We start from the raw sequence: 15154 nt of genomic DNA on the forward strand, positions 1-15154 counted from the left end.
AAATGTCCCATTGCATTAAAGTGATGTTTCCCATTTAAGAAGCTGCATATACAATGAGGAGACAGATTTTCTAAATCAAGAATTTTCTGTTCTTTTCCAAAGTGTGAATGCACTACATCCTTTAATTCAAAATGAAGGAACACAATGGAAAGTTAGTGAAATTAAAACATACAACTACTTTTTGTGTATGCTCCCTACTTTAAAGAAATCTGAAGGAGACAATAGTCTTTAAACCTGCACTTACCAGGACTTTGTGAACATAAACTGGAAAGGCAGTTTAGGGAGTTCTCCAGGAAAGGGAGTTCACTGGGAAATTCTGCGTCAAATTTGATTATTTCCAAAACTTTCAGGTGAGCAGAGCAAAAAACTTCCAGTGCCTGCAGCACAGAACATCTGATCGTGCCCCGAGTATTGATGCCAGTTAGGTGGCAGAATGGGCTCCTCTGATACATACATAACCCGTCTTCTCTTTGATGGAATCAGTGCAAATATGAGACAGAAGGTAAGATAGGTGGTTGGTTCTACTGAGTGGTGTTGCCCATTGGGGCATACTCTGTACATGTCTGATATGGAGAATTAATAAGTGTAATATATGAACTATTTATTTGATAAATTCCATATTCATGTCACCCTCCTGGTAAATGCATATGTAATTTTTTTTTGGAATATATATTATTTGGTGTTCAGTTCTGTATAATTTTACCTGGTGCAATTGCTAGCTGAAAGCCTTGTATTCAAATAAGTCATGTGTCTTCTTGATCTGATCCTAGTTATCGTAGAGATACTCTTTGTGATGGAGTGTAACAGTTCCCTACTGTTCAACAACATATGTCTATTAAAAAAACACCTCTAAACACTTATAAGGCTATGTTAAAATTCTAAGTACATGTCTATTAAACATGAGACGTGTATACAGGACACATACTTTTAGTATACATATATATGCATTTATACATATACAGGCGTGTCAATATTCAACTTAAATCATCATTTCTTTTCAGAACAACTTGAATTGTTGTAATTTTTGTATTATTCTCTCTTTTTGTATCTCTAGTATTTAGCCATCTTTCACACTCCTCATGTCTTTCAGATTTCTTCATCTACTGCTTCTCCTCTATCTTATGGGTAAATTAGGTCTTTCACACCTGAGGCAATTATATCAATTATGGGCAGTGTGCTGCACTGGGTGGCCAGAAACAACAAAGGAGGGTGCTTTTCTAGCATTCCTGCTTCCGACTAGATGCAGGTCATTAGTCTGCTTTGCATCCTGTGTTGCTTCCCGGGACTGTCACCTGCACTACCCCTCCTGCCACTGCTTGCTACTCTTGGTGGAAATCTGTGTGGGTAACCTGGCAAGGGACTGCTCTTTATGTATCCTTGCTTTGGTATAATTAAGGAGCACTTTCCTTCTATGTTCTTTACTCCACAGGAGACAGTCTGGTCTATTGTGTGACTTTCAGAAGTCACCAGATAACGTAAAGAGAAGCATTCTTCATTTAGAACAGAGTTTTTAGAGCAGAAACTGTGATTCAGCACAGATTGTGTGAAACAGAGATTGGCTGATAAACAAATTGCAAACATCTTGGGCTTTGTTTCAGTTTTTATCACCTTTTTCTCACTGTTACCTTTCACAGCTGTGGTAGACTTACACCAGTTTGCTTAGGGATTTTTTAATATTTGCTAATTATGTCATGGGAAACAGCTTTCAGATTTTTATGAATAAACTTAGGTTTGAATTTAAATTCATTGTAATCGGTGTAGTCTCTAGTGTTATATTTTGTTACCATTGTCTTCCTTTGTTTAGAAAAAATCTATCTGGAACTTTCAAAAGTGAATGGACACATTCTACTGATTGTAAAGTTCTGGTGAGTCTATAATTCCTGTACAGATAAAATAGCTGAGTGCCACATACTTTCTGCTATTAACTGCACCAGATAAATTTTGTAAGTGTTGGAATGATAAGCTTGATGTCCAGGCCAAATTATATCTGAGAGCTAAGTTTTGCCTGTCAGTGCTCTCCTGTGGCTTCAATTCAATATGCCATTTTCTGACAGTTAAGAGCAAGTCCAATGGCTTTTGACCTTTTCATGTCAATTGGATTTTGCTCTATTGACTTATGTGGTTCCTGAATCATGCAGCTTTTAAGACTATTGTTGCCCAATATTCTTAAGTGACGCCGCTGTGAAGTACTAATTATTTCTTGCTTAGCTCCCTCTCATTTTTGTATGTAGGTGTAGAAATGTACACGCAGGGACAGTATGATTACAACGTAATTTATGACAAGGTAGTTTACCTATTATAGAGAAGGTGTTCCAAACAGACAAGAAGAACCACAAGTTGGATTGGCAGATTTTATTTGCATTTTTTTGACAGTACCTGATGTAATATGTAAAGATTCTGTGCTGCTTCACAGCTTGCAGGGTACGGAAACAGCACCTCATCTTTTCTAACACACAAATACACACACTTTCACACTCTCTGCACGGTAATAAGTCTCTATCATGGGTTGCTGCTGTGGAAGGCTTTTAGCTATCCAGAAAATATCATCCTTAACCTAGGGCAAAGTCCCTAAAGTAGTATAGCTGAAGAAAAGTTTCTTACTGACTTAAGTGGGCCTTGGATTTGGCCTATAAATGCAAATCTTAATCATACTCCTAAATACTAGGAATATACTACAAATGGATGCTTTATCCAGAGCTACGGGAAAAGAACTGAAGTTTTCTTTCATCCATTTGGAAGGTTAGTTGTACTGATATTTCCTTGCCTTCTGCTATTTCCATTTGTGGATGAACTTTGAGAGCCGTGTAAATTATTCGATTATCATCTTGTGACTTACCGTCCATTTCGTGGGTAGCATTCTTATTTCCTGGCTTTGAAATGGAATTATTTCTGGTCCCATGTATTACAACTATAGTCATGTGATCGTAGGAGAGGTCAAACCCACATTTTAACATTTTTCCTCCTTCAGCACTTTTATTCAAATTTATGGTACTGATATGCTCATTGTTTTCAGATAATGTACAGTCCTGTCAACAGAACAATGCACAGTGAATATGTTGTCTGGTGCATCATTGAGCTTTTAGTTTTCTGAGTACAGAATGAAATGCTAGGCTTTTTAAAAGTAACCTATGTTCCAAAGTCTGTATTTAATGAAATAATAAGGTTGTTACTAATGCTCTGAATTGCTGAGTGTTATACTACTGAAGTACTTCGTTTAGCCCTTGGGAAGATTACAATTATTGTCCTGAAAACTGGTGGGATAATACTGCCTGTTACAAAGACCATACAACAGAATCTGGCATAATGTGTTGACTTTTCTGGTTATGTACTTCTGAGACTTTATTACGAATTTTGGCAAGTAAAGGACAGAAATAACATTTGCATGATTTATACTTATTGGTTTAAAGTTGCTGTTAAGCCTTGGCATATATGATAGTGCAGGTATTCTAACAGTTATAATGTGACATAAATGGGTATATACAGCATGTGCCTCATGCTACATAAAGAAAGGAAAGGATGTGTTCATTTTAAAAATAGAACCAAACAAAGTCAGTGAATAAAGTAGAATTAAGCTACCAAAGTGTTAATGTTTAGAGATGTGTAACATAGTCTTGTTAATGCTGTATGCTTGTCCAAGTAGTGAAGAAATCTGTGGGCCCAGGCCACCAGCTGCTGTTTGCATTGCAGCTATAGTGGTTATAGGCCAGTTGAGTTGGAACTGGACTATCAATTTCTTCCTGTCTTTTCTGAATCCTTCTCTGTTTCCTAATAAACTGAGTATATTGAAGGAATTTCTGTTCATTCTGCAGATTTTAAAGGTCAAAATATCCTTAAGTGGGGTAGAACTAAGAAACAATATTTGCCAGTGTTAAAAAGTTTTTTCTATTCTCTTTGGAGATATTATGTCTTTTATTTGTAAATCACCAGGATGTATCTATAGGGAAAAACTGCTCTGTGATATGGCTTTAATTTTTACATACACACTGCTTTTATTAGCTATATATTTGTCTCTCTGTTCCCTCTCCTTCAAAAACAGTGGAAAAAAATCTGTGTGAGAAGATACCAGAATATAGTGAAAAGGATGACCCGGATAACATGCTGGCTATGTTACACTCAGATGGGTACCTTTCCTATATGCTCCACAGTTGTCCCAGTTCACCCATAACATATATGATGAGGAACAGCATAATGTTTGTACTGGCTTCTAGTTTGAGAAAGCTATTGACTGAATGGACTTGGAAAAATATAAAAGAAGTTTAGATAACAATAGTATGTGCTAAGACTTCTTAGCATGTTTTAAGTATTGGAGAAACAGTAGTCTAAAAAATAGCACTCCATCACAAATATCAAAGTGTCTGCTAAACTGTCCAGAGAAAACAGACTGAACAAGGAATATACTGTTGAGTGCTGGATAAACATGTATGTATGCAGAAGAGACAAAACAAGTTTAACAAAGATCTCTCTAAACGACTGATTTACAGTAGGACCTATCTTTTCCTGAGTTACTGGAAGACAGCATTACTAAGCAGTGTGCTTCAGCTGATGTACTTTAAATCCAATTAAAAAACCAACCACCTTTTGAGAAAGAATTTGAGTAACAAGCAGTAAATGTGACTTGACCTCTGTTGATTTAATGCAGAGAAAGATGAAAAGATAATCTATACTGACTCTGCAGGGGGAACCTTCAGCAGCTTTCAAGAGAAGCATCTGCAAAAGCAGCTGTAAAGTCAGGAGTGCAGGCAGCCTTGGTGTTTTTACAGAGCAGCTTGCCACTATTCTCCCTGCTAATGAACTTGGTAGTCTATCTCTGTGGTAATATTGGACAGTTCAGCCTGACAGCTAGAAAAGTGCAGTAAAAAATAACCTAGGAGCCTGAATGCCGTATAAAAAATGCAAGATGTTTAAGGCATTGATTTGATCGCTAGTTATTGAAGTCCATAAACAACAGCTTTCTGCAGCATATAGCAAAGTTCAAACGTTGCTCTTCCTGTCCACCTCTTTTTTTTTTTTTTTCTTTTTTCCCATTTAAATTCACATTGCAATATTCATTAACTGTCTTGCAGACTATGTGCTATCAGAGAGCTATGAAATGGGGATCACTGGGCTAGGCCAATTTAAAGGGATGCCAGCAATGGCTATAGGCAGGCTTCAGAAAATGGTTCTAGCAGAGCAGAGGCAATAGAGCAGCCAAGGAATCTGCAATGGATCTTGATCAGTCCTTGAAAATAATTATGGTCAGAATGTTAATTTTAGAAGTCTGGCATTAATATGGGAAGAATATTTTAGACACTGTGATCTTGTCTTACTCACTGAACTAGAGATTCCTATTTGACAACAGGAGTCACTGATGAATATGAATATGTCTTTGAGGACCTGAATATGTCCTCACATGACGTGATTGCAAGTTGTCAGACTGTTGAACAAAAGGAAATGACAAAAGGAAACCACAAAGAGTTTTAGGCAATTCCACATTTGTTTCTACTACAGTAATAGGTATACGAACTACTGCAATTACTTTAGGAAGAACAAGATTTGTGACAGTAAAAAGATGAAAGAATGGAAATTCTGAGGATATATGAGATGCTGTCCAAAGGAACAATTTTCTGATTTGTAGAAAGGGAACAGAGAGCTGGTCATTTCCAGTGTGTGGATTCTAATGAGTTCCTCAGGATGATACTCCTAAAATAATACCGTAATAGACAAAAGAGGTGCAGGTGTCTGCTTTTGGATACATTTCAAGTTCCTGACCAGTGTTGACCTAAAGGCAAAGCTATCACTTACATAATCTTTGCATGAATATTTATAAAATCTTGGTCTTGCTAAGCATTGCTTTTCCCTCTGGGTTAACACAAGCCAGTCATTCAGAATGGTGAGGGGATGGAAATGAGCATAACCTGGCATGATTCCCATGCTTGGACTTTCAGAAAGTGTGTTTAGTTGATTCTGTGGTGGGTTCATTGGCACTGTCCAATTTGCAGAAGAGAAAGTAGTTGCAAAGGGAAAAAAAAAAAGCCGTGCCTTAGGATGCATTTTTATTCATACTATAAGCATATGCAGAAACTTTCAATAGTACAATGTGCTTTATGAGTGGTGTCTAAGTGTCTGAAGGAGTAATGAAATGATCTGTTATTCCAGCTTTAAAAAGACTAAAGTTCTGTTCGTGCGCCTGACATAGTGTAGGCGTAAATAAAGTAGGTTTTCAGCATTGTTCTGTAAAATTAAGGAGGTGGCATAGATAAATTCATCTCTGTGCTCTGTCAGGAGGCTCGTGCTTACTCTTTCATGACTGCTGTGTGTGAGGACTCTGACACGGGCTGACAAAGGCCTAAGTCTTTGCAGCTCTAAAAATGGTATTACTCAACTCTTTCCTACATAGAAAAAAAGTAGAGAAAATACCTTACAAAATAAGGCAGTTAGGCTAACCACTTTAAAAGTGCACCTAGTTCAAATGCTGGGTTTCATACCTGCCAACCGTTCTGCTGAGACTTTAGTGCAACTTGCACTGGCTAGCTCTGGTTTTGCACCAGGGTTAATCAGGTGGGAAGCCAAGCCATGATACCAACGTGCAACTGGAGCTGCTCTGGCTCATGAGGTACATGTGCTCCCCCTGGCACCCGCTGCTCAGTTGTCTGAGCCAATACATTTACAGGCAAGAACAGGACCTCTTCCACCCAATTCTGTGCACAGGGAGCGGGAGTGTGGTCCCTCTCTCGGGGAGCAATTACAGATGGCTGATGGCTGCTGTAGGTGGAGCTTGGGGACTGCAACCCAATGAAGAAAAAATCTATTTTATGTGGTGGACCAATGAGGTCTTTGGAGTGGACTGTCCCAAAAGACACCTTTCAGAGCTGTGGAAAAAGTAAACCTTTATGGCTTTGACATCTCCATGGAAACTGCAAGAACACTAAACAGAACATTAGAAATGTAGGATGCTTTAGGCCTCTTTATGTAGCCAAAACTGACAGGTCTTAGTGAAATGGAGAAGAAGATAAAATGTCAGCATAGCAAAATAGTTTGCATGCAATATGTTTGATGTGGAAGGGGAGGGCTCCAGAAGTAGATTAAATGTATGTCAATAGTTTAGAAAGTTTGGTTAGAGAGTTGGAAGCACAAGAGGTGAGCAAGGCTCTGTATGCTGACAAGGTCAATAACAACCAAGTCAACAAATAGGTTGTTGAGGTTATTGAGATGAACTGATGCAAACATCTGGCTCATAAAATGGCAGATGAATTATTCATCATCAATTGGAAAAGCATTAGAGGGAAATCCATGGCATGGACTGTATCTTCTTAAATTTTCTTTCATTACACAGTACAGTTCCCAAATCTTGTCAGATGATACCAACAGCATATAAGTCAAAATGATAAATAAGATTTCCAGATGATAATACAGAAATATACATTCCTTCTTCATGGTGATACTTTATAGCAATTAAAAAAGTGAAAGAAATATTTTGTCCTGCTACACAGAATTTTAAGTAGTTTATCAAGGACAGGCTTAGCTTGCCTTTTAGCTTTTAGGCAGTTTCTATTATAGATGAATTATTATAGATATTAGTACTGGTGTACATTTCTGCATGCGTATTTATGAGCAACTTTGAACCCTAGTGAGTCAAGTTTGGAAGCATAGCTGGAGAATGGAAATTTGAAGTATCTAGTTTATAACTTCTGAAAAGTACTGAATCAGTTCAGGTAAAGACTATGCTGGTGATTTTATAGAGCGGAAGAGAAGTTAGAGAAGTTTTTAATGAAGTATTCTTATGTAGAACAAATAAATAATGGGTCTGGGCTTGCTTAATAATTTACGTGAAGCACAAAACATAAAAACATGGATCGCTTTCTCAAGGGAAACCTTCAAGTAGCTCTAGCTAGGTTTTATTAAAAATGAGTCCCTGTGAAGCTGCAGGGACTTGAAGTGCTATTTGGTTAAAAAGCATCAAGAGAAGAATCTTTTCTGATTCTTAGGTAACTGATGTCAGCAGTGCGAAAAAAAGAAAATGAATTACAACAAATAGTGTTAATTGTATTTTATTAAAACAGCAAGTGAATTTGATTAGTGTAAAATTTTTTATCACAGAAGTTATGAGGGTGCCACATAGAAACCAAGTTGTTCTATTGGCAATATTGACAGGTTGCTTGTCAAAGATTTTGCATATGATTAATTATATAATAATAATTATTATTATAATAATAAAACAATACAGTACAAACCAGTAAATTAATAATAAATAAAGTACAAACTGTTAAAAGGATCATACCAAGGATCATTCTTTTTGTTCAAGATTCTGAAATGAGATTGTCCCACACATTTCAGAAGCTGTAGGTAACTGGAAATCTTTAATGATATTTTGCTTTTAATATTTGAAATGTTTTCAGATTTGCCAGTGTACTGGTTACCAGTGTCAGAATCAGTCCTTTGCAGTGCAGTGGATGAGAGTGCCTGTCAGCAGTAGCTTGAATTCCTGTTATGCCCTCTCTAACTTTTCCTGCCTGTTTCCCTACTCGTCTCCATTGCTGCCTTCATGCTATCTCTTGTCCTTGAAAGAATTTCCCATGTTCCTTTTTTCAGTTCCTTTGTTCCTTTCTTTAAAAGCCTGATTGTCCATATTCTCTCATTTATTTGAGATCAGTCACAACAAATGATTGGCACCGCAGCCAAGTTTGGTGTGGACAGAGATTTTTTGAACTAGCATGATTCAATTCAGCTGCAATGCTCTTTAAGATAAATTTTGGTGTCAGAAACCAGAAGGGTTTGCTGTCAGTAAGCTAAATAGGTATTTCCTTTCTTTTATACAGCAGGTTCATTGGGAGGCATAAGACTTTTATAATGCATTTCTGTAACTTGTACTCCTGTGGAGCTACAGGGGTAAGCATTCATTAGGCTTGATGAAGTACTGAGGAGGGGTAAAAGAAGGTCACTTCTAAAAGAATGTTTGAAAATTAGGGGAAGTTGCAGTTGGCACTGCTCAGCATTGGTTCATTATCTCCAGGATGTACAACACCTCATTTGAGACACACGGAAACTGGTGCAGTAGCTATCTCACTGCTGTACTAAATAGACATTTCTTAACTACTCATATGTTTCCCCAGATGGGAATATTAGGCCAATGCTCCTCACACCTTGCAGGTTCAGTGGTCCCACCACTCAGCAAGCAGTGCTTGGACAGCCTGATAATGTTAGCAGGCTTACCAGCTTCTTATGGAAGTGAACACTTCCATATTACTCAATTACTCAACTGAATCCAGGCCAAATAAAGCTTGTAACAAAGAACTTGTGCAAATCAAATTTAAATATTTATACAGCAGATGCTAAAATTTTCTTTAAGCAGGCTTCTTGGGAATTCAGTTCCAAACTGGTCTGACACTTCTCTGGTCACAGGACACATCCTAGGAGAACCTCTAAGGTTCTGCTGGCTACTTCACTTTTTTTTTTTTTTTTTCCAAATTCACTGAGCAAAGATGCTCATCTCTATTAGTCACCCTTAATATGAACGTTAAATTAAAAGCTTCTGGTAATGTTTCCTGCCTTCTAATTTCTGTTATTAATCCTTTCCATGTCTTGTGTTATAAAACACAAGGTCCCATTTTTGTCACTGGGATTTTTAGTGGGTCCCAGGATTTTTAGTTTAGTCCCAGGATGCTGGGAGTGCCAGTGGCTCCCTGGGGGATGGTGCCCATTCCATCACCCTTAGGACAGGAGCAGGGCAGCCAGGCCAGGATGCCATTTAGGGCATCCTCAGCCCTATCACTAGACGAAGTGTGGTGAAGAGGCTGGACCCAGGCCTGGCAGAGGTCTGGTTGTGACACTGCAGGGGCTTTAAATGAAAAAAATCCATTTCTTGATTTGTATACACAAGTTCAAAATTAGTTTTGCATGTGCTGATTTGCATATAGCACATTCTTAAGTGTTAAATCTTACTATTTTAATATGATATAGTTGCTATTTAATTTAATCTTACTTTTATGTTGGTCATCATGTGGATTAAAAACTTGCCAGTAGGAAAAACTGTTGTTTCTATGTGTATTTCCACTTAAAAAAAAGGCAAGGGAATTAATATTTTCACAAGTCTTGAGTAAAAAGAGAATATTTTTTTATGCGAAAGCAAAAACAAAACAAAAATAAAGTAAAAAAACACAACACTTACTGTTTTGGGAATCTCTGCCTGGCATAATGCATAGCCAAGGTGCGTACATACTATGTCTCTTAGGAGGTACTCAGTCTACCCCCTGCAGCAGATCCATAACTGGTCCTCATAGGAATTGTAGCTGTCAGTCCTGTTTTCATTTGTTTCATCATTTAGAGATACCAGGATGTTTACTTGCCACAGGAAAGTCTGTGTGTCATGGGAAAATGAACTGAAGAGCTAAATTCAACAGAGAGTCGGCAAAGAATTAGAGGGAATCACTGTTCTCATAGGAGAACATGGCATATATTCCAAATGCAACATTTAAATTTAAGATTGATTGATATTTCTAGCTGTGGTGACAGAGTTTGTTTCATTTTTATTTTTTTATTATCAATGGATTTTTTGAAAAATGTTTGCTTTTAAATTTTTAACTAGTTCTAGCAAAATTAGTGTTTGCTTTTAGACAGCTGAACTTCCCACATGTTAGTAAGATATGAGAGAATAAATTCAGAAAAAAACCCTAAATATTGTCAATAATACATTGTGAAAAAGCAGAAATACAGGAAAAAGAATAGCTGTGACATAAGGGCTATTTTTCAATGCTAATATAGCAAAAACCCCAAAGCATGGAAACCCCTCCATCTGGACAGCAGCAGTGTGTATCAATTAGGATGCATAGTCACAGGCACTTCTGCAAAAAAGACAAGCCAGTATAGGCAAGAGCAAACAAACCTATCTCTTTGGAAATATGGGAAAGCCTGCAGGATTTTCTTAGTTCATCATTTAACTGAGCTACTACGACAGTGGAATAGATACAGTGCATGTGGGGATCAAAATGAAACCAGTTTCTGGTTGCAGCAGCTCTGTGGAGACATGGGGTAGGTATAGTACGTTCTTCACCTTAACATGATCTGAAAAAGAAGTCTCATCTGCATTATATACTGGAAAAATCCTGCAAAACAGTATTTGAGCCTGTCCTTTATTGTTGGCAAAGCTAATGGTTTCTAGGCTCTGAATTGTTTTTTTGCTATTCCCCTTTGAGAATATCACCCTTCTGAGTGGGCTGACATCCATCACAGCTCCTGTTGTCAATGTCATACCAGTTATAATTTCAGATGGCTGAAATCGTGGTCTCCTAATAGAATAGTTATCACATGAATGAGCAGATGCTGACATGGGGAGCATCTGACACTTTATAAATGAGTGCCAATCCAAGCAAAACATCAGCAGGGTCAGATATGTTTGGTAGTCAAACATCTGCAGAGGTGACTTGTTTGCAAATCATTAAGAATAAAACCTTGCTAATTGTCAGAGATCCTTGGCATACACACAATGACTCAGGGTCTAGACCTGCTTGTGATTGTATGCTAGCTTCAGAGATGTGCCCCGAAACATTTTTGGCAAGGTGAACTCCCTGAAGTTTAGTGTAACACAACAGATCCGGTTGCAGCTCCAGCATCAAAACACATGTTGTGGGAATCTCAGCCTAGACACCTTTAATTGCCCTGAGGTAGGTTGAATAGATTCGAGTCCCCATGTTTATACCAAGGTGTTCTTGTTAAAGCGGAGGGAAAGTGGAAGTGCCTCCTCTGTGTAGGACACTGCTGTAAGCCTTCCCAGCAAATAAGTGTTTGTTATGAAGCGAACACTATGCTATGGAAATGTTTATTCCGAAAGTTTGTACTTGGGTTATGTTTCCTAATTAAATTATACTGTCTCTCTCCCCAGCCCAACACAATTATTTCTAAGCCATTACAGACATCTGGAGACCCCTCACACCTCTTTCTGAGTGAACTGCAGCGGACCCCACATCATATATTCTTGTTCAGTGTCGGGAAAATAACGGCTACAGGCAGAAACCAGATCTGAGGCTTTCAGACGAGTGCTCTGGCACTGAGGTAAAACAGAAGGCATTGCAGATTTCTGTTCCTGATAACTACCGAGTACATGCTGAAGAGAAACCAAACCTGAACTGCAATAATTGACCGGGGAAATTCTCACTGGGAAGATGCTACACTGACTAATCTGTGAGCAAGGTTTATAAATGAAAGGCTCTAAAACTGCCTGAGGTTTACTATAAAGAGTGAGGCATTACTTTTTTTTCAAAGGAAACCAATTTGCTGAGGGCTGCTTTGTGCAGTTGAAGGGGTGCTTCTTTTAGTAGCATCACAAATTAGAGCTGCCATTGGAGAAATAGAGGTGTATTGATAGCAAGCAGGTGGCTCTTGTTCCAAGGAGATTTGTTTGGTACCATTTTATGATTGAGCTGATGCTGTGACATATTAAGTGGAGCTTGTCATTCTCCCATCTGGTCTACACAACTGCTGGAGGCGGAACCCATTTAGGAAGTTGCACATTTCTTGCAGATGTTCCTGAATGTTTCATAAATAACTAACAGAAACCACTGATTCATTTGGCTTTATTAAACCTATCTTAGGGGAATCATGTCATTGTTCATGGAGAAAATTGTATGTGTTGCTTGGCATTTAAGAAACTTATTATCAAATTACAGCACTTTAAAGCCTTACTTGGTGCTAATGGGAAAATTGTAAAGTACAGATCAGGACTTCTTTCGGCCTGATTATAATTTATGTAAATGACTGCACTTGATAAAGAGTCCTTCATGCTAAGTAAAATGCTTTTTGCCTGTGGAACCCAGTGGTGGCTTGTTTTCGTTTCCCTGTGGATGCAGTTTATCCTTGGGTCTTATCTGGAAGAAGCAGTTGTTGCAGAATGCTGTGTTCACTTCATACATCATTTAAACTGGTTTTGTTATTGATGAATTGCTTTTGTAATTCCGAGATGAAAGTGAACATTATAAACAAGGCATTCCCGTATTAGCTTTTCTGTGCATTGCCCAATGGGCAATTTAATGAAACATCAAATAAGATAGTAGCTGAATGACAGAAAGAACCTTTCTCATGCTTGTTGGCTTCTAATAGCTTGATTTCATTTTTAATAGGCTGTTAATCTTCAGTTAGTGTTTTGCTCTGTGTCAAACACTTCACTGCAGTAAGCTGGGTTGTTTGTCTACTTTGGGTTTGTGTTGCGTGCAGTTAGCACTCCCTTTGGAAGGCATTAGGTTGCCTGAGATTGACTTTGCGGTGGAAGATTTTGACTCCCCTTGACAAAACTTTTCTATCTGTCATGCTGTGACAGGCTAATAAAACTATTCATGTGCTAAGTTATAACGATATCTAATATGTTGACAATAAAAGACTACTAGCTATTGAATTCAAAGCAAGCAGCATGCTGCATAGAGAGACATTGTTGGGTGTAAAGGAGCTCTTCAAATGCATTCTTCTCTAGCTTAGAGAAAAAAATAAATACAGTGAGTTGTCTCACCTGAAGGGGACACACTTATTCAGGTAGAGTTACTGCCCAAGAAGCCTGTTATGTCTACAGTGCATACAGAAAGGGTGAGAGCCTTTGTAAAACCACCAAACTGCTGAGAGCTTGTGAAATTTATGCAGATTTTTTTTTTTCTGGATAAACTAGGGAACAGAGTCAGTGATAGGCTGGTATCATGTTAAAAGTCAGAAAAAATAGTTCTTTTGTACAATTAGGAATGTTCCTAGCGGGAGATATCTATGAGTTTGAACAAACTCCTATTCTAAGTTGTCTCAGCATTTTCTTGATTGAGAAATGATGGTTGAATCACATAAGGGACAGAAAAGTCTGGGTGCCCATGGGTAACGTTATGTTACTTCTTGGTCAGGTGCTGCTTTTCATACCTCCAAGTATTATTTCAAGGTTTAGAAATGTTCCTGTGGAGAACACAGAGATCTCCACGCTTCCTGGTCCAATCCCATGCAACTGTGTAAATGGTGATGATAAGATGATCAGATCCCCGTGAAAAGTAAGTGGCTGGGCAAAAAATCAGCTACTATCAGAAAACTGCTCTAGAGCCCCTTCTGCCCCACCAGCAGAAAGAATCTGCTGGTTGATTCTAGCCCACAGTGGTTGTATAACATCTTATACCTGATCATGTCTGTAGGTGAAGTAATCCTCCTTCCTGCCTGGTGCTTACCTAGTTAGAGTTGAGGATACGATTCATGTGCCTCCTCAGGCTTTCATTGTGAAATGTGTGCAGAGGTCCCCAGCTTGGTGGTTGGTTGAACCAGGAAGTTCACCTGGGACTCAGATTTGTCTTTTGAGCTCAGATCTGGGATCAGCATTAGATGAAATCATTTACTGCTTTGCAGTAAATGCTGAAAGCATGAAGTTCAATACATATAGAAGTGTCTCCATTATATATCTGTATGATTAATGTCTCCTAAAACAATACATTTCCTAGCAGTATTTCTCTAATGCCATTACAAAAATGGCTAATTTTGACCATATGACCATAGGATAATTCTAGTTCTGCTGTGATGGAATCTCTCTTACTATTTTTCTTCAACTTATTTTAACCTTAATCAATTCAGCTTGATGTATGCTAACTGTTATTCTCATTCAGTGGAAATTTCATTCAGAAGGTGGACTAGCACTCTTTGTTTTTTCATTCCTAACTTATATACCTGTATTCCAGTGATAATTACAGCCCCACTGTGCTCTTGTTGGTCTTTGTGTATTTAGCTTTCTGTTGTGTATCAGTAACACCTCTATCTTGTTATTCTCCTTGCGTAGTGTAGAAAGCTTGATTTCTTTTTCTCAAAACTATGACATATTTCTGAGCCAGATTAGATACAACACTTATTTCAGTTCTCTTGCTTAGTGTTATCATAGTTTTTCTCCCTTGTTTTTTACCTCTAATATTTCTCTATTGAATGCTAAATCTTTGTTTACCCCAGGTTCTTCTTCTACTATATTTAAAACAGAACTTGAGATTATCTGAATTACTTCCAACTTTTCTCTTCTTTTCTTTGTTTAAAAAAGAAATTCTAATCTCATTATATTCCCATCTCTCAGCATGTCTCAACATGAAAGAAAAGATTTAATTTCTTCCTCTAAGTCTCATTAACTGGTGTTCTCTTCTTAAAGTATTTATACAGGAGACAAAATCTGATTGTCTTTTTGTTGTGTGCT

General features: G+C 37.9%; 1 long non-coding RNA gene across 1 annotated transcript; it reads left to right on the plus strand.

Annotated features, from left to right (window-relative positions):
• Window positions 1-336: 336 nt before the first annotated feature.
• On the plus strand, window positions 337-13141 carry LOC310899429. Its single transcript, XR_014584281.1, has 4 exons — window positions 337-1340; window positions 1805-1865; window positions 2666-2739; window positions 11855-13141. It is a non-coding gene; the product is annotated as an uncharacterized lncRNA (long non-coding RNA).
• Window positions 13142-15154: the final 2013 nt, after the last annotated feature.

This window comes from Anser anser (genome assembly GCF_964211835.1).
Source record: "Anser anser genome assembly, chromosome: 4".
Lineage (NCBI taxonomy): Eukaryota > Metazoa > Chordata > Aves > Anseriformes > Anatidae > Anser > Anser anser.